The 22,973-nt window shown below is 41.2% G+C and overlaps 1 protein-coding gene across 1 annotated transcript in view; it reads left to right on the forward strand.

Moving 5' to 3' along the window:
• kdm6ba (lysine (K)-specific demethylase 6B, a) overlaps positions 1 to 22,973 on the forward strand; it is a 105,547-nt gene that overhangs the window by 35,895 nt on the left and 46,679 nt on the right. Inside the window, exon 4 of the mRNA XM_055051225.1 lies at positions 2,905 to 2,959. The gene's annotated coding sequence lies outside the window, so the exon portion shown is untranslated. The remainder of the gene's footprint in view (positions 1 to 2,904; positions 2,960 to 22,973) is intronic.

Consider the following 22,973-nt stretch of genomic DNA (forward strand, 5'->3'; position numbering starts at 1 on the left):
AAAGAAGAAGAAGAAGAAAAAAAACAAACGAGAAAGAAAAACGGTGGATGATGGAATTTTAAAGCTTTTCCTGTAATGATTGCTCCGGTTTTCTGTTCTCAGAGATAAATTTGTGACAGCAGTGTGTCAGGTGTTGATAAGCTAAAGAATAAATTCAGATGTGTCAGACGCGCTCATTAATGCCTTTGAGCTCTTGGAGTTCCACGAGATTTACTTTGACAGCTTAAATCAAACATGATTACATTCTGATATTTCCATCTGAAATGTCTCAGCTGAATTTCTGTCCTGTTTCCGACCGGTAAACAAATAATTTGCGTCCATGTACTTTAACATGGGTGCATGTTAAAGCACACGTCTGTTCAACGTTTTTGGAGATAAACCTTGATGCATCTTACACGTGAATTGACTGTAGGTTTTATTTATTTTTATAAAACAAATGCAGCAAATTATGACTTCCTGTCAAACTAAATACTTTCTGGACTTTTTCTCACTGCAGAGTAAGTAAAATATAGAATTAATGAATACACACAAAATGATCTTTCATTGTGGTATGAATTGGTGCTTGTTTGTCTAAAAAACTTTCACTGGTGATAAAAATGACCAAATTTGGTTCTTCTTCCCTCAGTAACAACCTCCACACCCAAGAGTGTGGCTGTACACGTAGTAGGTATCAACAGAAAATATTGGCTATGCCCGCTGTCAGATGACAGTTGGGAAATAACAGCACTCAAGAACGTGACGATCCTTTTCTGAGTTGTTTTCATGGCTTTAACAATACCTCTGTGTCCAGATGATTATTATTGACAAAGATGTCCGCCCTTTAAACTAAAGCTGCAGTCTGCGATGTCTCGCTGAATAACAGCCAGTTACTTTAAGGAGAGCCTGAGTATTTGTGTACGGTTCCAGTAAATATCCATGAGGCTGGCAGCAAAGCGCCGTGTCTCTATCTGAGCTGTTATTGTAAACACGCTGCATCTTCAGGGCTTAGCTGCTGTCCCACTTAACTGGACGAAAAAACAGGCTTTAGCTTCAATTATGTGATGTCTGATATTGCGCCTTCTTACATCATGCTTGTGGCTTGTTTATGTGCTTTATTTGGTGCTATGTGTGTGTGTGTGTGAGTGTGCTGGTTTGTGTCCATGTTGTGTTTGTCCGTCATTGTGTTTTTGCCAGCCTGGATGTCCGAGGATATCATCGTTTGTCTGGCAGCTGTAATGGCTGCTGCTCCGAGTCGTACATCAAGTTCCGTTCATTAGTTTGTCTCTTTATTTTCAAAGCCAGGATTACATCAGATTATTCAAATATTATCACTACAGTGTACTTTTCCTGCTAACACGTCCTCGCATCTCTTAGTTTAAGGATTTGTGTCTTCAGAGCTCTACCTCCGATTGCCTGATTCAAAACTATTTGGAGGTTGTTTTTTTTTATTTATATATTTCTAATTTGAACTATAAACACTAAAGTTGAATGTGAAACATCAACATTCAAGCTTTTATCTGCTGCGCCTGTAAAGGTGAGCAAAGAGTGTGAGATTTAAAACATTGATTCCTTTAAAGGAAAATGCAGCTCAGTGGGGTTAAGGTTTCCACACTGAATTGGTGTTGTATGTGAGCACAAATCCTTTTTAGACCTTTTTAGAATTGCATCCAAAAGAAAACAACGTTTAAGAAACCTTGAAACTATTTTTTTTAGGTTTTCTTATTTGTATCTATTCTGGATTTAGTTAACTTTATCGCTTTCCTTTATGTGCTTCAAACCATCTGTTGCCTCGTACGTGAATGTATTTCATGTTTTGTTGGGATTTTTGTGTATCTGAAGATACAAAAGGGACAGAAAATGATTTCATTTTATTTTTACTGAGTTAAAAAAAAAATCAGAACTGCTTTTCTCTCATTTTTTCCCCATTCCTCTTAGAAAAATGTACCAAACTCAGTCAGATGGACTGAAGATGATCTGCACAAATCCATCTCCTAAATCTTTTAGGCCTGAACTTTAACTAGGCCATTCTACCACTTGAACAAGCATTGAACTAAACCAGAAGTCGGCAGCTCTAGTCCTCAGAAGCTGCTGTCCTGCAGCTTTTACCTGCATCCCTGCTCCAGCACACCTGAATCAAATAACAAGGGTTAATGGAAAGGCCTTTAATTAAGCCGTTTGATTCAAGGATTTATCCAGAAATTACAAGATAGCGACCCTGGATCTAAACCAGGCGTTGTTTTGACTATGTAGCTATTTGTATCATCTCACCTGCATGCAGAAGATGCAGGATAGACAATTTAAATATATGGTGTCACTTTGTTGAAATGAATCAAATTAAGTTTATCCAAGTTGATTTATTAAGTTGTCTAGTACAAATGTAAACGTATTAAGTTTTACAAACGTCTTGTAATTATTTATAATATATAAAATTTAACACTACTTTTTCAAGGTGGAGCTGTCCTCTTTTTTCGCTGTAGCTCCATCCTCCTCACAGTAAACGTTGACCATGATGACTATTTGCGCTTCAATAATTGTGAATATTTCTGAGGATCTCCAATTTACTTGTGGAAATTCAGTTTTTCTCATAGAGCATCTAAAATATGAAAAGAAGATGTAACATGGGAAACTTGACGCTACTTGACTTCATGCCAGAAGCTGGCTTTATTTTCCTTGGTGCTGATTGGCTGAACCCCCAAGACTGTACATATGATGCTTTTCTGTAAGTGCTGAGATGATTTCCATTATCTGGAATAAGTTATATTAGGTGTTTGAACTGTTAAAATAGGCAGTTTTATGATGGGTTCTCGAGTATCCAAGTATTTCATCTACTTGTGGGAAAACCTGGTCCCTAAAACCTACAAGTTTTTTGGACTGTTGCCTGATTCAGACTTATTTCTACCGTCTGTTTTCTGTTTGATTTTTCAGGTTGGCCCACCCGCTTCCAACCCACACTCACTCGGTGTGTGTGCAGCTGTGGCAGGTAAGCAGCGAAGGTTTATGAGTGTGTGTGTGTGTGTGTTTGTGTGACTGAGTTTCTCCTCTAATAGATTATCGATGCCCTTCTGGGTTGGTTGGCTTCAGCAGACAGTGGAAATGGGCCTGGGCTCCCCGGAGGAAACAAGATATGCCCAATACAAACTCCTCATGGCTAACACACACACACACACACACACACACACACACACACACACAGACACACACACACCAGGCGAGACCATAAAGCGCATTTCTCACAGTCGAACACACACTCGCGTACAATTAGACACACCACACACCTGCTGGGTTTTCAGAGAAAGCCGAGCTCCATTCTGCCTGCATCTAGAGATGAAAGGAGGAGAAGAGGAGAGACGAGGAGGAGGAAGAGGAGGAGGAGGCAAACAGGGAGGTGCAGGACAAAGAAAGGGAGAGCAGAGAAAGAGGAAGAGGAGGAGCGAGTATGAAGAGTGACAGCCAACTCTTCCACCTCTCCTCCTTTCTTGTGTCCCGCTCTCCTTTGTGAGCAGATGGGTGGAGGTATCAGATAGTAATGAAAGCCAAAACAGGAAGGAGGAAAAAGAAAAAGCCCATAAAAACACACCGGCAGTCCACACACACACACACACACACTGACTCCAGCACACAGGCGCAACACTTCACATCTATTGTTGCTCCTGCTCTCGTATTTACGTTCATGTCTGTGTGAGTCGCGGCGCTGCAGGCGTTTCCATGTCAGCCCTGAAGAGGAGCTGAGAGTGAAAGACGGGGAAGCTGTCCAGACGGACGAAGAGACGGGAAGCAGAATGAGGAGACACAGGCGGAGCCTCTGGGTCAGCAAGACATGCTGGAGAATTAAAATGTCTCAGTGGCTTTTACCCTTTACACCTCGTTACATTTTAACCACAAACTTTTATTTCACCAAAATATTTGCGGTCGCACCAACACAAAGTAGCACTCAAAACTTTTTAGCAAGCAAAATTTGGAAATGTCACGTCTGTTTCTTTTCGGTCTCTTGTTCTCCGACTCCGTCAAATAACAAATTGGGCTTATTAGAATAGAACATCACAGCAATGATGCAACTAAAAGTATTAAAAAACGCACTAGAGCAGCAAAATATAGGAAATTGATGTTGAAAAACAGACTTCAGTTCATGATGTTCCAGTTAATCAATCATTTTTCTCCCTTTATCTTTTTTAAAGAAATTACAAATGAAAATATTTTTGAAAACTTGCTTTTATTTCAATCACTTCAAACTGTAAAACAAGATGGTGTCTCGGCTGAACTACAGAAGCTCCGGGAGTGACTTTGTGAGAACAATCCAGTTTAAAAATATATATAAAGCGGAAGATGTCCACACATTAGCACATGTCGGCAGAGGACGTTTGGCTCGTCCATGAAATACGGAACGAAAACAGAAAACTTGACTCTTCCTGGCTCATTGGCAGCTGCTCATGCCGCTGTGGTTCATAACGAGGCAAACCTCAATTTAGTGGCACCGGGATTAAAATACTTCCACCTTTCAGACAAGTTCAGCCTTCTGGAAATGTTAACATTCAGAACCCGCCTCGTTAGGCTGCAATCAGATGGCTTTTCCGCCATGTTTGTATTGGAAGCGTAGCCCTGATGGAGCGAGCTAAAGGCCGGAGCTGAGCTCGGCTGGCTCACGCACAGATGCACAAACGCTGCTGCAGCGAGGCGACGCGCTGCGGCACATAATGGTGGGAAAAAGGTGGAATTGTGAACATTTTTCAGACACAATATTAACAATGAAATTAATATTTAAAAAAACTATGTTGATGATGAGTTATTAATCAGTTACCTTGTAAATTCAAATTGCAACAACCAACTGTTTTGTGAAAACCTCAGAGGTTCGTTAGAGAGCAAACAGCAACAACACAGCAGGTGGGTCGAGGAGGACGTTTTAAACAAGTTTTGGTCATAAAATAATGTCCCAAGGTTTGAACGTCTCATGCTGAGTCCTGGTGACGGTTCTGGAGGAGCTGAAACCAGAGTCAGGTGAGGACAAATTTACCGATTCTGGCTAAACGGCTGAAGGGAAAGACAAACGCTGCACATTACTGAGTTCCTTCAGGAAGTTGTGATGCAAATTCAGTCATCACTTACAAATTAAGCACAGATTTGCTGTTATCACGACGTTTTCTGCAAAATATGACCAATCGCTGCTCTCGCCTGAATTTTGACAAATCTGAAGCCTTTTCTGACTCAACTTCCTGTTTCACGACGTGTTGAAAGATAAAGGCATGTGGTAAATGGTAATATTTACCTTTTCCATACTTACAGTTCATGGTAACTTGAATGAAACAAATAGAATAATTCTTTTACTCTCTGACAACTCCTCAGGACTTAACTTGTGTTAAAGCTGCCATGTCAAGAACCAAAAACTAAAAATTCTACTATTTTGTTATGCTTAAAAAAATAAGCAACTTTGACCTCAACGTCTTGAAAAAGGTGCCACAAAATTGATTATTTCAGACTGCAACAACCACTAAAAAACATGTTGACAGTATCGGTATGAGTCTACCAGACTGATGCAGTGAATACACCATCCTGCAGTGAAACATGGAGGTGGCAGCGTCATGCTGTGGCTTATGCTTCATTTCAACAGGAACAGGTAAACAAGTCAGAGTCAAACAGCCCTAAAAGACCAATCCAAATATTTATTTGTGGAAACGGCTTAGTCAAAGTAAAAAAAAAAAAAAGAAAATCCAGAGTAGAATTTGGGGCAAGCCGTGAAAACTGACACTCTTCACAGCACTTTTGCCTCCTCTGTGCGGTTTATTGTGGGCCTTACGTTCACACCACCTCCACCTCTGTCTCTGCCGGAGCGCAGCGTTCCTCTGAACGTCCAAACGTCGGCGCATGAAGCTCCCCTCTCGAGTAAAACTTGAGGAACCGAGCGGAAGAAGAGGTGAAGGTTTGATACTTGAGCGGGGATAAAAAAAGCGAGAGACTCGGTCTGAAGCAGTGTTAATTGAACACAGCTGTACCTCGTTAAACATTAATTGGCAATTAATCAGCTCACCCACGCCCTTCAGTTGAATCATATCTTTATGTCTTTTAAAAGGGAAATAAAGTGAATTATCCACAGTGTGGCACAAAGGAAGTCTGTTCCAGCTCTTCCTTCCTTCCTTCCACTCTGTCCCGGATCGTTCTCTCCTCCATCTCCTCGCCCCATCTTCTCTCTCTCCGTCTCTCTCCATGTGCCTCATTCAGCACATTAATCGGATTTTCTGCCTTTATCTCCATTTCCTTTCCGTCACATGCCTGTGGCCTATCCAGAGATCGAGACGGGAGGGGGGGTGAAAGGGAGATGTTCCGACAACAAAGAGGAAGTGAGAGGAGGGGAGAAGATGGAGGAGCTGGTGGTGGTTCGGATATTCCTGGTTGAAGGAAATCAGCAGTAGAGTCAGAATTTCAGTGGGAAACAAGAGATTTATTCGTCTAAATTCTCTGGATTTTGTTTTTATGATTGAAGTGCATACAGAAGGTGGAAACTGGCAAAATGCGCAGGAGATGCAGTGTCTTTTACATGGTTTTCACAATGTTACCATTTAAAATCCGGCACGCATTTGATTAAGTTAAAGATTAAAGTCACTATCAAGGAGGAAAACTAAACTGTTCATTTTTAAACTGCCACTCAGGCATCTTGTTTGTCCTCCTGGAGCCTCGTTTCAACATCCAGTCCTGCAGATGTTTCCTTGTGCTTCTCACTTCCACACATCTGCGGCTGCCGGCTGCGCAACGTTCAACATTCGCACCACCACTGTGCTGCTGTAAATCAAGCGGGGTTGTATCACTCTGATCAGTTTTCTCACAACATTAATTAGCGTGCCAAGCGTGCGCAGGTTGAGTAAATGAGGGCGGCGCTGGAGGGAAGCGGCTGAGTGTTTTGCTTTAAGGCCGGCGGCGTGGCAGGAGTCCCGACTGGGGTCTAATTTGTGACGACTAAATTGCGATACGGAGAGAACGTAGGTGTTCTTCATTAAAAGAAGAAGGAGATGTTTGGCTTCACTCGAGCACAAACTGATCTCAATAAGCAGCTCTCTACAGCAAGATTGTCAACCTTGGTTTTGTCTGGTTTTCATGTGTTGAGATGTTTTCACTGACTTTGACTTTGTCCCTTGATTTTTGTCATTCCTTCTTTGTACGTTGATTTTTCTTTCTTTTATTCTCTTCTTTCATTTTGCATCTTTTCAGCCCTGGTTTGTGAGTTCATGCAGCTGTTCTCGATGTATCATCTGAGCAGAACCTTTTTCTTACATTCAGTTGCTGTTTGGCACAAATGCCGTCGCAGAAACAAAGTATCGGGTCTTCCCAACAGTTCCGAGCTTCAGTTTTTGTAAAGTATGAAATGTTTTGGCCAGGAAAATTTTGTCCTTGCCACGTTGAGAAAAAGAAGAATTTTTCTCTGTTCTTGCACTGTTTCCATCAGCGTTTATAGTTGCTGATGAGGCACCCGTCCCTCCCCTGAAGAAGGTGTGGACTTTCTTCCAAGGTCACGCAGACTTGCGGAATAAATTTTACACTTCCTTAATACTCCCAGTGGCTTCTGTTGGACTTTTACCTTCCTGTTAAAACCTACTTACATCGACGATCCTGCAGATGTGGTGAAAAGACCATCTCTCGTTTATCTTTCCACATGATTGCAACTTACTTAGCATTTATTTTGTGGAAGGGATTTATAGTTGCATCAACCATTAGTTTCATGGTTTATTACATTTCAACTCCACTTTTAGTCATAAAAACTGTCTGACTGAATCAAAAGCAACATCACCAACAAGTCAAACAACATTTGTGACAAAATACAGACTATTTAGGTTTTTGACGTCTTTGGAGAGAGCAAAAGATGAGGGTGATGACATAGAGGCCTAAAAGATACGGAGCTCATCACTAAAGATATGATCAGGAATTGGTTGCTGCAATAATAATAAGTTATTATTGTGAAGAGTATAAACCTTTTTAGATATCTGTTCACATCAGAAACTGACCGATCGTTTAAATCTGCAAAGTTTATGCCTTGCTCAACCCTAACCCTGTCACACCGTCACATATATCTGAGTGTTTCATACAGTAATAAATGGATTGACTCGTCTCCTACTCTGTAATTTAAATAATGTAAGGATTTAGGAGGAGGAGGTTTTAGGTTCCAATCGAATCAAGGTCTGATTCTCTTCTACTACTTTATTATTACTGGAAATAGTTTCCAAACCCTTTTATGTCGTTAACGTTGGTCATTTCAGTCTGCTGTGTGAGGCACTGTCTGTTCCTACAGTAATCTGTGCCGTAAACCCGGTTTGACCAGTGTTTCTAGCTGCTCTGCTCCAGGCCTGCAGGCTCTGTTATTATCCCCACTGAAAACACCAACAAGGATAACCTGCCGTGGCGACACAATTGGTTTTTACACGCCTGTCCCTCCATCCGTTACTGTCCCGGCTCGCACCTTTCCTCTCCGCCTCTCCTCTGGATTTATTTCCATCTCGCTTGATTAAATGCTCTTTTAAGCGCTCCGTTTCCCCCTCCGTCTCGTCTCATTATCCGATGCCTCTTCCTTTCTCTTTGCTCCCTTTATTTGCGTTGTTTTGGCTGCGTCCCAGAGTCCTCTGCTGTGAATCCCTCTAGGTTTCCTTTTTGTTCGCCGTCCTGTCCTATCAGTCGCCATCTAACTTCGCTCGGTGTCAGAGTTTCTCTTTCTCTCCCCCGTCTGGCTCAAATATTACAAATGCAATTTCATATTGGCTCGGGGCCAAACCGGCGCAGCAATGAATCAATGCAGCCATGGAGTTATGTAACTTGCCACCTTATTGACCATCTGTCTTCTTTCTTCCCTCCTGGTTGATTTCTTCTCTTCTTACTCCATTGTTTCAGACTTTTTTTTAAACTTCCTATATCTCCGGCTACAAGCTATTTAAATCACATGTAATTTTTCTACTGAAGGCTTGTAACACAGAGCAGAGTCTATGCTGTGATCTGTTATTTCCTTTCTGAATTGAAATAGAGTAATTGCTTTAATTTCATCACAGAGTTCAACAAAAACACTGCCGATACCTTTTAGTTGATGACTATGTGGCGATCCATTTGTTCTTTTGCGATGATTAATTACAGTACACTCAGAGCTCCTGGCAATACAGCAGAAATTAAATATTGACAGACTAACTATTGGCTGCATTGTGCGTTCTCTCTTCAGTAGTAATCCATAAGGTCAGGCGGTGAGTTCAAGCCTCTCTTGGAGCAAAGACGTTGCAGTGAGGTAAGGTTAGGGTTTCTTTTGGCGATTTTCATATTCCTGAGGAGACGTGGCTTAATGATTAAACATTCTGGGTTTGAATAAAAGTTGTGTTAAATGCCGAGGACATTTGCCTTCCTGCTCAAATGGACCGTCCTGCTCAGTGCAGAGTTTGCAGCGTTTTTGTTTTCAGAACTATCGTTAATTATTCATGGCACAGATTCATCAAAGTGGTGGGAAAAGTCTGCAGAGACTTCGGTCCATGTGAACTCCTTGTCAAGTTCAAGAAAGCGGTTTGAGATCATTCAGGCTTTGCAACACGCTGCATTATCCTGCAGGAAGTGGGGATGGGGATATAATATGTGTTCAAGAAGCAGAAATGGACAATTCTGCTGTGATTTACGAAGTCCAAATATCAAGGCTATCTTGATATTTGATAAGCTGATATATAGCTTATCAATATACACTAAACTAATATATACTAAACTTTAAGCCCTGCACAATATATCACAAATGTATATCTGTATCAGTCCGTGCAACGTTCATATCATAAAGGACTGTTTGGAGTCCAATAATCGTTAGAGAATACATTCAGAGAATTAACGTTCAGTCCAGTTACTTTTGGACCTCAGTGCTGCATTCGACATGGTTGACCATGATGCATTATTGAATATTTCTGGAGAGCTAAGTCAGATTTCCTGGTCCAGTACTTGACTTCTTTGAATCATACATAAAGAACAAAACAGTCAATGGGTAACTTCTCACTAGAGCAAACAGAAATCTCATGCGGAGTACCCCAAGGTTCAGTCCTGGGGCCCCTGATGTTCAATATCTACTTTCTCTCACTAACTCAGGTATAACAAGAATGAAGATTACCTACCATAGCTTCACGCATGATACGCGGCTCTACATTACAATGTCACCAGGGGACTCCAAACCCATCCAAGCTCTCAACAGATGCTTGGAAGAAATCAGTATGAGGACGTGTCATAACTTTCTCCAGCTGAATAGAAACAAAACTCTGAAGCTTGTCATTCAGAACCAGAACAGTCAGAGTGGCAGTGAAATGCAGATGCAATAGCTCCAACATGTGATGCGCGGATGCTTTTGTCACCATAACTTCTTCACATTATCTGATGTGTGGCAGCCGGCGTGTTGTGTGATCCAAACAGGAGCAGGGAATGAGTCACACAGGTGCAGATTAGGTCGGAGCTGTAACAGAAAGCAGCTGAAGAATTGCTGATTGCGGATAATAATTTACTCTCAGTTAGTGATGAAGTCAAGGATCTTGCACTGGATTACTTGTGAATAAAGTTAGCTGTTTGCTCAGACTTTGACTCATTGTTAGTGACTGGGGTTATTGGTGCACTATGTTGCATCACTAATGGATTTATTGTAGCAGTCTGTGACCTTGGAAAGCTTTAATTTTTTGTTATTTCTTTGTTTGATCTTTCTCTGTGGTATTAAATATTAAACTTACTCAAAAATGTTATGCAGTCATTTTACTGTTGAATAATAAACTCTTTCACCAGACAAAAAGCGCAAAAAGCTATGGAAATTAATTATTAATAACGTACGGAAAAATGTTTATTGATTAAGGATCTTAATCAAAATAAACTTAATATCTATTAAAATTAAATATTTATTCAGATTAAAAACATCTTGAGATGTGAGGTCGGATACATTTGCAGCTTTCAGTGCCCTGCATCTTGCATCAGCTTTTAGTGATCCAGCAGGAGATTAAATTAAGCTTTTACCGAGCGCAGAGGCTTTCAGCCTCTGTTGCGTGTGCTCAGCTGTTGAGCTCATGGACCTTTACCGTTCAGTGTTTGTGTCTTGGTATTGAGTTTTCAATCTCGTCCTGCAGTCAGGAGTTATCTTCTGGTGCCTTGCTTCTTTATAGAGCAGACAGCCGAGCGGTCCATAGGAGCGCACTTATTTTTCATCTCCGCTATGCTCTGAAAAGTGTGCAGCTGTACTTTTTTTTTTTTTTAAACGTGCATGCTGTATTTTCCATACCATCACCCTCCACCCACCATGCCCACCCCCACTTCCTTCCTCCTGGGCTTCTGATTGTACCCTTTCCGCCGGCTGTGGAATCCAATCTTCCTGCACATGGCTTGCTCTCAGAAGGACATGCTTGTGTGTCGTTGGAAACCCAGTGGTCTATCCCAGGCTGTGAACATGAGCTGCAGGAAGCGTCTTCCAGAGAACAAAAAAATGAGAAAGTTTTGTGCGACACGGCAGCTCACTCTGCACTCCCCCTCTCTTCCACCACCTCTTGTTACTTTAAAATCCTGAGCACAGCGTCTTTAGTTTTCTCTACAGTACAGGTTGTACCAATGGATTCTTTAAAGAGCACAGAGTAACAGTTAAGCTGAATAAAACGGCTGGTTGTTAAAATGCAGGGTTTCTAAATGTCATTTTGAAAAGCTTCCACACAAAGTAACTCTGTGCTGAACGGCTAATCCTTAGTTCCACAGTTAAACTGTGATTTCTCAGAAGAAACATCGATATGGATCCAGGTTGCATGGACCGAGGCTGACTAGAGCGTCTTTCACCTACATTTTTGACTTGAACTTCTCTAGTCGCTTAGCAGCCTTTCAACGAGAATTCAACCAGAGTCAAATCAACTTTGATAAACTTAAACGAAAACATTTTAAATGAACTCAGGAAGTGGAAAAAGAGCCACAACTAGAAACACCAGAATAGCAGTCCTCTAGTTATATTAATTCAATTAGCATGAATAATTTGGAGCTTAAATCTAATCAAAGCGCTAACCTGATTTTGAAAGAGGTTGTCAGACATAAAGGTGAGCACTATTTCAGTCCTATTTCAGACTTGTAGTGTGTTGTCTCGACAGAAAGCCAGTGAGTCCTTGCCTGTTCAGCACTGATACTTTTCGAGGTCGACTTGAACAATTTGACACAATTTTATGACTTTCTCCTCTCCAGAAGATAAATTACCAGTTTGTCTCAAAGGTCCTTATAGTTGTGGTAATACTTGAGTTTCTGTTTGTCTGCTGTATCTTTACAGCCACATTTCAAATGGGAGTGTTTTGTTTCGTATGCCTACGAAACGTAGTTATTAACTGGTAGTTATGATTTCTTCTTTTTTTGTCCCATTAGATCATCTAAAGAGAGTGAAGGTACATTTTAAAGGAAGTGTTGCGCTGGCAACGAAAGCAGGATGTTTTCATCCATTCATTGTTCCAGGACAGGAACAAGCACAGTCTGCTCTGGCTGAAAACGTGGCTTTTTGGTTCTTGGGAGGGAACCCTGACGCTTTGAAAAGTGAATGAATGAGAAGAGAAACATGTCGAGTTGGTCGCTGGCCTCTCCTGGGAAACTTGTTCTGAAAAAAGGTGATTAGCGTAGCACCATAAACATTGAGCTGTGTGTGTATCATGACAGTCATGAGACATTGAATTATGTCAGAATTGTTACAAGGATGATTGCTACAGAAGATTCTTCCTGCTCACAGCATCAACGTCTACACAGACTCTTTAAAGATACAACTAGGGCTGTTGTAAAAGAATATTCTAGTAATCGAGTACTCCCCCAAACCCTGATAAAACTCAGCACAATTCAACACCATGCTGCTTGCACTTCACAACAACTAACAGGTGGAAGTTGGAGCGCTGCCCATCACAAATAATGATCCGGCCGGAACACGGTGCACTACATAATAAAACATAATCTACCGAAGCTTCGAGGCAGATACATTTTCCTTTTAATAATCAAGGTACTTGAATCATTCAAGGAATCGTTTCAACCCTAATTACTATATTGGCCAACTCGCAATCAGCTGATGGAGGAGAAAGATTGAGGCAAATGTCAGACTGGCTTGTTGGCATCCACCACCTTTAACCCTTCCAGACCAAGCAGGTCCAAATTTGCAGTACCGTAAATCCACCAAACTTTGCGCTATCTGAAAAATTCAAACTGTTTCTGAAAGGGAATTGCTGCGCTTTCCAGCAAACAGTGGATTATTACGGTAATTTCACTCCCTGCTCTAGCAGGGAGTGAAATTAATCTGAGGAGCATTCTAAATTGCGAAAATAGCTTGCTAGATATTGAAAGGTCCAGTTCTCATGAATAAATGGGCAAATATATTTACTCACAGAACATTTCAAGAACTGCGTACAATTCAATTAAACAAAAATATCCAGACGGAGATTTGAAATTTCGGACTAAAAAGATCAAAGATGTTTATAATTTCCCCACAAACTCGTTGTGACCTAATATTGTGTGGTTACAGACATATTACTTATATGTTCACTGAACCCCACACCACACTGAGGTTTTCACGCCTGCTTTGTAGTTCCTCATTTTTGTTTTCTCCTTGTTTACTGTTAACTTTGTTTGGAGGCTTCATGTGCCATGCCTCATGTTTAGCGCCACCTGCAGGTGTGGAGGAGTTTATTTGGTCTGTTCTGTGTGTCAGTGTGGATGAAAACGAACTGTTTTTTTTTTTTTTTTGTTGTTGTTTGTTTGTCTCTTTGTTTTTTGTTTTTTTTAATTGACAACCCATTTTAGAAATAAACGTTCCCATTTGGACAGAACCCTGTGAGCCCGGCTAACTGTAGGACATGTGACTTCAGCGGTAATGAGAGACCAGATGTGGGTCCCGAGCTTGGAAGCCATTGTTCTCACCCCACCACATGTTTGCCGGCTCTTTTATGCTGAAGCCTTATCACCGACTTCACACATCTGTTGGGCGTGAAGATGTCGGTGTCATAAATCCACATCTGTGAGGCAAGACGTGGCGCTGACTTTTATCACACCCATTAAAGATTATCTGCGTTTTCCATTGATTTCATCTTATTTATTTATTTATTTATTTATTATTTTCCTCGATCACACTCTGGGTCAAAACGTTTCTCCAACAGGCTCACATCACACTAATGGAGAAGAAGAGAAATCGAGGTGGAGAACGAACGCAGAGGCTCCTTTTGCTCTCCAATCCCATCTGTTTCACTCGGAGGGAGGGAGGAAAGAGAGAGGGGGGGGTGTCAGACGAATGAGAACGAGGCCAGAGAGAGAGAAAGAGAGAGAGAGGGAGGGATGGATGGATGGATGGAGGAGGAGGGGAGGTGCTGTTTAGAGAAAGAATCAGAGGGAGGCAGGCTGGGGGGTTGGGCTCCAAGCTTGTGCATGTGTGAGAAGGGGGGGCGGCAGGAGCAAGCAAATGTGTGTTGTATATATATGTGTTTGTGCGCGTGTGTGCGCTCGCTCTGTTCCTTTTCCTTTCTTTGTTTGACTACTGAGTGGGAAAAAAAGGCGAGACAGAATACAGAGAGACAGAGAGGGTGAGCAAGAAGAAACAGACAGGAGGTGAGGAAGAGAGAGATCTGAAACCAGAATCACTTAATTTTTTAACAGAGGCAACAAGAAATTCAGAGGATTTCAGTTTGATTTGTTTTTTTTTTGTTTTTCTCACTTTTAAATCCCCCCCTTCTTACTTTAAGACCCTTAAAGGCTGAAGAACAAGGAGAGCATATGAAAGGAGGGGAACAAAAGTGGTGCAAATTTAGTGACAACAGTGTCATATATTCAGGAGCAGTGTTGTGTGCTGGCTCAGTGCGCAAGTGTGTGCTGCGAGGAGGTGGGGGGAGGCGACCCGTGCTGTTTAAAGGGAAAATACGAGGCACACACAAAGCTGGGAGCTCAGGCAGGCAGGCAGGGAGAGGAGAGGAGAGAGGAGAGGAAAGGGAAGGTTGTGGGAATCTGCTGAGCTGGCTGACTCTCTAGCCAACAAGCCTCATCTCTTTTTTATATTTATAATTATTTTCATTATTACTAATATTATTGGGATTTTACCCCACCGAGCCGGCACTGTCTCCCCCCACCTACCCCCCGCTGCAGATCGCCAGCCTGAGCCCGGACACGGTAAGACAAGCTTCCTATCCGTCTCAGCTGTTGGGCTGCTACCACTCTGCAGACAAAAGCAGGAGAAAGTTGCTCCGGTCTGTATGCGAATGTGTGTGTGCAGATGGAGCTAAGCTAAAGACTGGAGCTCAGGCTGAAAGGCGTGAGGAATGCAGCACAAAGGGAGCTTGTCTGCTCCAGCTGGGACTCTCTGTATATATATATGTGTGTGTGTGTGTGTGTCTTTGTGGAAAGGCTTGAATGTTTATCTGTCGGGGCTGCCTGAAAGTTTTGCATGCGTGGGACACCCTGAAATACATGCAAAGTTGGTTGTCTTTCAGGAAAGCATGAAAAGCTCAGCTCTGTTTAGTGAAGGCTGTTATCCTGTAATGATTTACTCAGTGACGCCTGGTGCTTTACATGAGAGCAAATACTCCACTTATTGTTGAGGAATACAAACTGAAACATTTTTACTCCATTCTTATTTTTATCTTTTATTCTTCTCGCTTGCTTTGAACATCACTTTTTCCCTTTCTGAGTGGGTCTTGTGACTTTTTCCACCTTGAGTGTCTCTTAAAAAGCCGGCTCCCGACAGCTCGAAGCACAAAGCCAGGGTAAACAAAGTGTGTCCTGTCCCATGCAGTGAGTTGTGGTCTGCTTTCAGGGGTCCTGCATGTGGTTAGCAGCAGCTCTGTAAATTTGTGTGTGCGTTACGGAAAACATTAAAGGGCTCACAGGACCCGGCTCGACGCGTTTGTGTGTGTGCGCGTGTGCGTGTGTGTGTGTGTGTGTGTGTGCATGCTCCGCCTCCCTCTGCCAGCGAGTGTGTGAGAAACTCAACACTTGTGCCGGCGTCTGCCTGACGTCGTAGGACTGAGCATGCACGTCCCTGTCCTAATTAAGCCCAACGCGAACCTTCCTGGAATAATGGCGCTACTAGAAAGATATTTCACACGCACTACTGTAAACCGATCCCTTCCGTACCTACAAGCTCTACACCGACACATTGCATATTTCCACACTCAAAATCCATGTCTCCATCACATTTTTAGCCCGTGCTATTTCTGTTTCTCTTCCCCTTTAGGACATTTCCTGCTCTTTCTCTACATCACTTTATTTGCAGTGGAAGAATATCTTGTCTGTTTGATTTTAAAATAAAAAAACTTTTTTTTTTTTTTTTTTTCTGTTTGCTTCTCCTCCACTTCCTGTCCAGCTGGGTCGATCCAATAGTTTTCAGGCCAGGCGTGGTTCAGCCGGGGTCACCTTCTGTGGCCTGGAGTACATCGTAGCTGTGCTCTCTGTCTGACGAAGGCTTACCCAATTAGGAAAATGCAGCTTTACAGGAGCCATGCAGAAATAATGCTGCATTAATCTTTTATACTGAACTTAAAAAACAACAAAGATTTGTAGGAGACAAATGAAGATCTTAAATGATAGAATGCAGTGAAGCTAATCAGATTGGCTAGCTTAAATTATAATTAATATACATAAATAGTGACATAATCTATCAAAATTTAATTTTGAACGATGGCTTTACCTGCCCCAGTGGTTCAGTCATACAGGAAGTGAGGTGGTTCTGGATATTTATCAAAAAACTATCCTGTGTGATGTGTGAAAAATAAAAAAATAATTTCTTTAATATCAAAATGAAAATATAAAGTCTTATCAACGTGTTCTTAATCTCTTTGGAGTTTACAGAAAGGGTTTCAAGACAAAATTAAGGGTTTAACATTTCCAAGATCTTTGGAAGTGGTGATTTTCTGCTCAAAATCACCTCAATAAAAGGGGGAAGCGGAAATCCCCCTTACTGTGGTCCGGATCTAGTTGTTGTGTCTCAGTAAACCAGACTGGATGGTTTGACTCTTCCGGTTTACATGGCTCTCTAAGACTGGTAGCAGCTGACTTAGAGGTCTGCCTGGTTTGCTCAATTTGTATCACTCCACAGCCCAAGTGGATTGACTTAAAGGGGAAAAAAAATGTTTCTTGTGAGCAAGCTGGTTTGCTTGGTTTGATTTGACTAGGCCTTTCGTTTCGGATTCTGTGTTTTACTTCTCCTCTCTAAGGTTTGTCAAGAAAATCCTCAAATCTTTGTAAAAGTTCAGTTTGTTTGTTTTTTGTTGTTGTTGCAAGTAAATGTCAGATTAAACAGGATTTATTCTTGAAAGACATGTTTCATTGAATGAGCAAAGTATGTGGTGAAACAGAGAGAAAATAAGTCCAAGTCACAGTCATGACTTTGCCTTTTAAACATCATGCAAATGTGAAAATCTGCTAGGATTAATCAAGTGGGATAATGAAGCCCGGCACTCAAGTTTGGAGCCAATATGTGGAGCCAGTACTTTATCCCCATTTATGGTTCCTGTTACGAAATCTTCAAAGAATCTCACTTTTGCTCAACAACTTTTCATCCAAACTAAGAGGTAAAGACCAAACCTGTTGACTTGTGTTACTACATAGAGAAGAGTTAGCATAAGTGACCATGCTAACGTCAATGTGCATCCTCTCCATTTCTGTGTGACAATGAAAATGTTTATAGTCAACTTGAAAATGTTGAAAATCAATCAACTTAAACTTCCCTTTATTAAATTCACTGACTTTTATCATATAACTGTTTTTGAATTTATTGTTACTTTTCCATTCTTCCATTTGTCCTCGCTTCTGGACACATGCAGGGCACATTTTTTGGTGATGTGGTAAAAAAAGACTCAACATTTCTTCTATTGTTGAGTTGATGATGAATAACTGAATGAGAACAAAATTAATCTTTTATAAATTCTCCTAAGTTGTCAATGATGTCTTGTTTTCTGATTTGAAAATGTTGTTTTATTAGATCTCAGAAACCACATTATTCCTTCTGCTCAACTCCAAGATGGATGTAATGTACTTTAGTGATGTGCACAAGTTTGTGGGTGTCTAAAAGTTTTGTATGTTCGAGTACTTCAACTCTTGTAAACGTCTTGAATGAATACAGAGATAACTCATGTGCACTCACTGCAATTCAAGACGTGGTACTAAAGATGCAACCGACAAATAAAATCAAGACAATGTCCAAAAGTAGAATAAGGAAATGTGAGGAACTTTAAAAAAAAAGTATAAAATGATAAATCTATGATTGACATGATTTTTTGAGCAGGGTCATACATTAAATTGATATGTGCAGAGATCAAACTCTCATCACCATCAATGTTAAGACTGAACCATTTGTAAAAAAAATAACTATCAGAAAACTAACAACAGTATGCCTTTATGTCCCTGCAGAAAACATGAAAAGAAATAAGCCTTTTGGTTACAAACTGTGCCATAATTGAATGTATGATGTGAAGGGAGCGATCACAGAAAGTCCTTAATGGCCGTATTTTTTTCTCTGGAGGCAGCAATTTTGCATAGTCATTAGTTGGGGGAGGAGCTGACCCTGCAAACTGTAAGAGAATGTGTGCCTCTCGCCAGTGCAGGGATAAATATGGACGTGCGGCGTCTGATGACAGTTGATTCTGAAGCTCGACAACAAGCCATTTCCTGCACAGAGCGCCATTACGATGACTCCCCTCAGCCCCTTATCTGTCAGTCACCATGCTCCCCTGCTTCTCTGCAGATGTGCACAAACACACATTCTAGCAGGGTAGTGTGGTTTTGGTGATTGAAATTGTCTGTGCATGTGTGCTGCACTCCTCTCTACCCCTACTCAGCCCTGGGGCAGTCCCCCTCTCCCAAAACAGCTGAAGGGGGAGATTGTGCATTCATTGGAATGGGATATGAGCAGGAGGAGGAGGGTGATTGAGCGTCCTGCCTTGGGAAGAAAAAAAAGCCAAAAAAAGAGAGAGAGAGAGAGAGAGAGAGAGAGAGAGAGAGAGAGAGAGAGGAGAAGAAGGGGGGGGATGGGTGAGTTGTTTTGCCTTTCAAAAACAGGGAGGGAGCGGAGCAGACAGGCAGGAAAGAAGAGGAGAGGAGGTTCAGGGGTAGAGGTGAGGGGAGGACGGCTGGGTGGCTGGCGCCGTGGCACGGTTGTGTCTGCAGCTTGGCTAATAACAGATCATGTCCAACTAATATTGAGACAAGCTTGTGCAAAGAAATGGCTCTTTGATAATTTAACTGATGAATAAATCTGTTTAGGTGAAGTAATGTGGCGACTGACGAAATCTAAATCTTGAGCAAATGAGGACTGCATTGGGTTAAAATTATTTATATATCACTCAAACACAACTAACATTATTTGCAATATAATCCTTCGTTGAAGACTAATCATTAATTGCTGCCAATTCCTTTAGGATCTGGCCTCTGTTTCTAATCTGACTTTCACCTTGTATTCTTCTTTAAACAGTCTCCTCTGTTGCTTTATCAACGACTGCACTGATTTCTCACTCAAAGAAATGAAAAGCTGGGGTGGCTAATTAAATTATGTTGGGTCAAAGGGCTTAAGGAGATTAGTTTTGGCCTTGGAGCCATTATCTCGCACAGAGAGGCTATCGTCTGTAGGTTGCTGTGTATGATTAGCCGGGAGAGAGACAGACAAAGGAACCAAACAGAAATATGATTAAAGACCGAGGAAAGAAAAGCCAGGCATATCTATGAACTACTAGAGAAGGCAGAGTGGAAGAAAGAGGAAAAATACTGGAGATGAAGTGATGTGTAGGAGCATGAAGTAAAAATAGCCATACTGAGAGGCTGACTGCATGCACACAGTGGCAGAGGTAATATGCTGAGAGTGCATGTGGCTTCTTTGTGTGATGGAGGAAATATATGGTTTGTTGATTCAAGTTAATGGCTTCCAGTCAGCTCAAGCTGTGTTTAAAGTGTCCACTGGTTCTCCCACTCCTTTTATCATGTTCACCATATTTAGTTCTAAGAAGCAGATATGGTCAGCAGGTGCCTTCGTATTTAGACACAACTTCAAAACTGTGCACCAGATAGGCTACATTGAAGAAATAAAGGCCAGCTGGATTCACTTGAAAGCTTGTTAAACCTGAGGTGATAGATGGCATGATTTTATTGCTGAAATATATTAGCATTTTGTTAAAATTCATTGAAGAATGCATGACGGATCTGATTTTATTCTTCACACATTTCCATTGTAATGTGCACTTTAGAGATATGCGTTTTATCATGCTTTCTTTTACAACACGCTCCTAATCTTTATTCAATGGCGTTTATTTGCTAGCTCTGAAAACATGCTAATTGTAGCCACATAATAGGAGCAACCAAACTACAACATTTCTGTATTCATCAAAGCAGGCTGTCAAACTCAAGTCCTTGAAGGCCAGTGTCCTATAACACACCTGAACCTAAGTTTTTTCTCTGCTTTGTACCATTTTTCTGTGGTAACACAACTAGAAATTACTAAAGGAAAGTCTCTCAATTCGCAGAATTTTTGTAGATCATGAATATTGTAAACAAAATGCAGCTTGGGAAACTGAAATATGGAAGCATAATGACGCTGGACATGCTGTCGCTTGTCGTTTGCAAATCAGCGAATCCAGGAGACTGTGGTCTTTTGGCCCCACAAGCACCATGGTTGGGCTGCTCTACTGAGCCCTATGTATGACCTAATTATGTGATTCAAGTGTGCAAACAGAGAGATGCGTCTAAAATGTTAGCTGTCAGCATGCTAATACTAACAGCACATTCATGTTAAGGTTATCATGCAATGCAGTTCCAAAATAAAGTGCTTTAGCTACTTGGTATTACTTGTATACACACTTTAGTATTAGCACGCTAATCTTAGTAGTCAGTATTAGCATGTAAACATTGAATACTGCAGTCATTCTGTAAGTAAGTCTCACCAGGAATGTTACTATTCTAACGCTACAAAAATTTATCAAGACCATGAAAAACTTGCGTAGCAGTTAAAATGTTGATACATAAAACTATGCTAATGGTATGGAAAGTTAAGCACAATAACCATAATCTGACATTAAAAGTAGCATGGCTAAATTAGAAATATAAGAATTAATTAAAGCATTTCAGTAATATTTCCATGCTAATGCATTGAAAACTTGAGCATGCTAAGCCTAACTGCACTCGAATGTTAGAATTTGTTTATAAATGCAGCTGCAAATACTAAACCCTGCAGAATATGTGCAATGATGCAATAATAGGATATGCAACAAACTCTTCTTAATAAACCGATGTTGGGACATGTGAAATATTGAACTCGCTAATGTTAACTGCATTTACTTAGAATGCCACTATTTCTGTAAGCGGGTTGTTTTCACTTGCATGAAGTATTTTCACTGAACCATGTGTCACCCAGTAGACTCTATGGTGCATATATAGGCCGTAAAATGTTTAATGAAACTTCTGAACAGCACTACAGAATAGCTAGCTTGTTCCATAATAAACCGGTGAATGATGTAACTACAGCTTCAATTAGGAGAGGTGTGTCTCCATTGGACAGACTGTATAAATTCATCACACTTTCAAACAGCTTTATGATCAGATATTGTGTGATTAGCCTCTGTGCCAGCCCATAAACGATGGTTACAATGGTGCGTCTGCACGCACATCCAATTTTTATGGCTGCTTTTTAGTCATCAGAAAACTTGTGTGCAGTTTCAGGGCATTTCTTGCATAAAGCCTGTTAAAAGTTGCAGAAAGGTTGAAAGCTGCAGTGAAGAATACATATTTCTTTGTAGGTCTTAATAAAAGAAGAGAAGAATGAAAAGATCCAACTTTGAACCATTAAATTGTAATAAAATATGATAACAAATATGAGTTTACTTTTGTAATTCTTAATTTGTGTCTTTGGTGCTCTTTTTTTTTTTTGTTTGTTTTTGCTCCTGGCAAACCAAGCAGAAGAAATATATACCACAACAAAAAGAATGTGTAGGGGTAGCAAACAGAACAGACTCCCATAATGACGCAGAGACACGAATGCTTTTACTCTGCTTTGTAATTGCATCCAGCAAACCCTCACCACCTCTTTGAAGGTTTCTGGTTTTACTGTGCCCTCTTTTGTTACTGTGCCCGTATTTGTTTATGAGTGACGTTTCTCCAACCGAAGGTTCCCATTGTCTGTGTCTGCATGTAAGCGTTCTTATGTCTGCGACTGAGTTTGTAATGGAATATGTGGGAAGCTGAGTGTAAAAGTTCTCACCAGTAGATGTGGTGTCTGCAGGATCTACAGACATTCTCACTGTGTGTAAAAGCCTAATATCAAATGCTAAGTGGAACCAGTTACATGCGACACTTTACACCCTGGACCTGCTGTACTTCTGTAATCGGGTTAGTGCTCATTGACATTTTTTTAAATGATCCATGCGAAACAGCCATGCACAAATCAGCCACGACCTATTAATAACCCCACAGTCACCACCATTGATCAGGTGGCTAACAGTTACGCATTAATTGAATTGTGTTTCTATGGAGACGCATGTTTAATACAGAAGAGTAACAGGTCAGCACCTTTCAGGTTTGTGCATGTGCGTCTTAAATTGCAAGGGTTTTATTAAATTGCAAGGGTTTTATTGTTTTAATGCTTCTTCTCCCTTTCTTTTATGCTCTTCCTCTGATACGCTCCTGAGTCTTGCATCACTCCTCCCTTTAGCCCAGTTCCACACTGAACCCTGACCTTTCTGCGTTGTGTAACATCTATGATAGCTCTGCTTTTATATGTCCAGTGACGCTTCTCGCTCCAGTTCTTCTTCATGTATGGGTCAAACGTTACATAGGGCATAATTCTGCTGCGGGGTTTGGACATTTTTAGCCTTGTTTTTGAGTCTTCTCTGCAGTCTAAGTGTGCCTCTTTTTCTTATAAACCAGAAAAAGCTGCGTCTGTCTGGGTGTGTTTTTACGAGGACATATCTGTGTCTCTTTGGGTGATTGTGTCTGGAGGCCAGTGGGCACACTCAGGCCTTTATGGTCTGAGAGTGTATGTTTGTCCCCAGACATGTAACACGATCTGTGTCGAG

This window comes from Poeciliopsis prolifica, unplaced genomic scaffold, assembly GCF_027474105.1.
Source record: "Poeciliopsis prolifica strain line A6 unplaced genomic scaffold, Auburn_PproV2 SCAFFOLD032, whole genome shotgun sequence".
NCBI classification, from domain to species: Eukaryota; Metazoa; Chordata; class Actinopteri; order Cyprinodontiformes; family Poeciliidae; genus Poeciliopsis; species Poeciliopsis prolifica.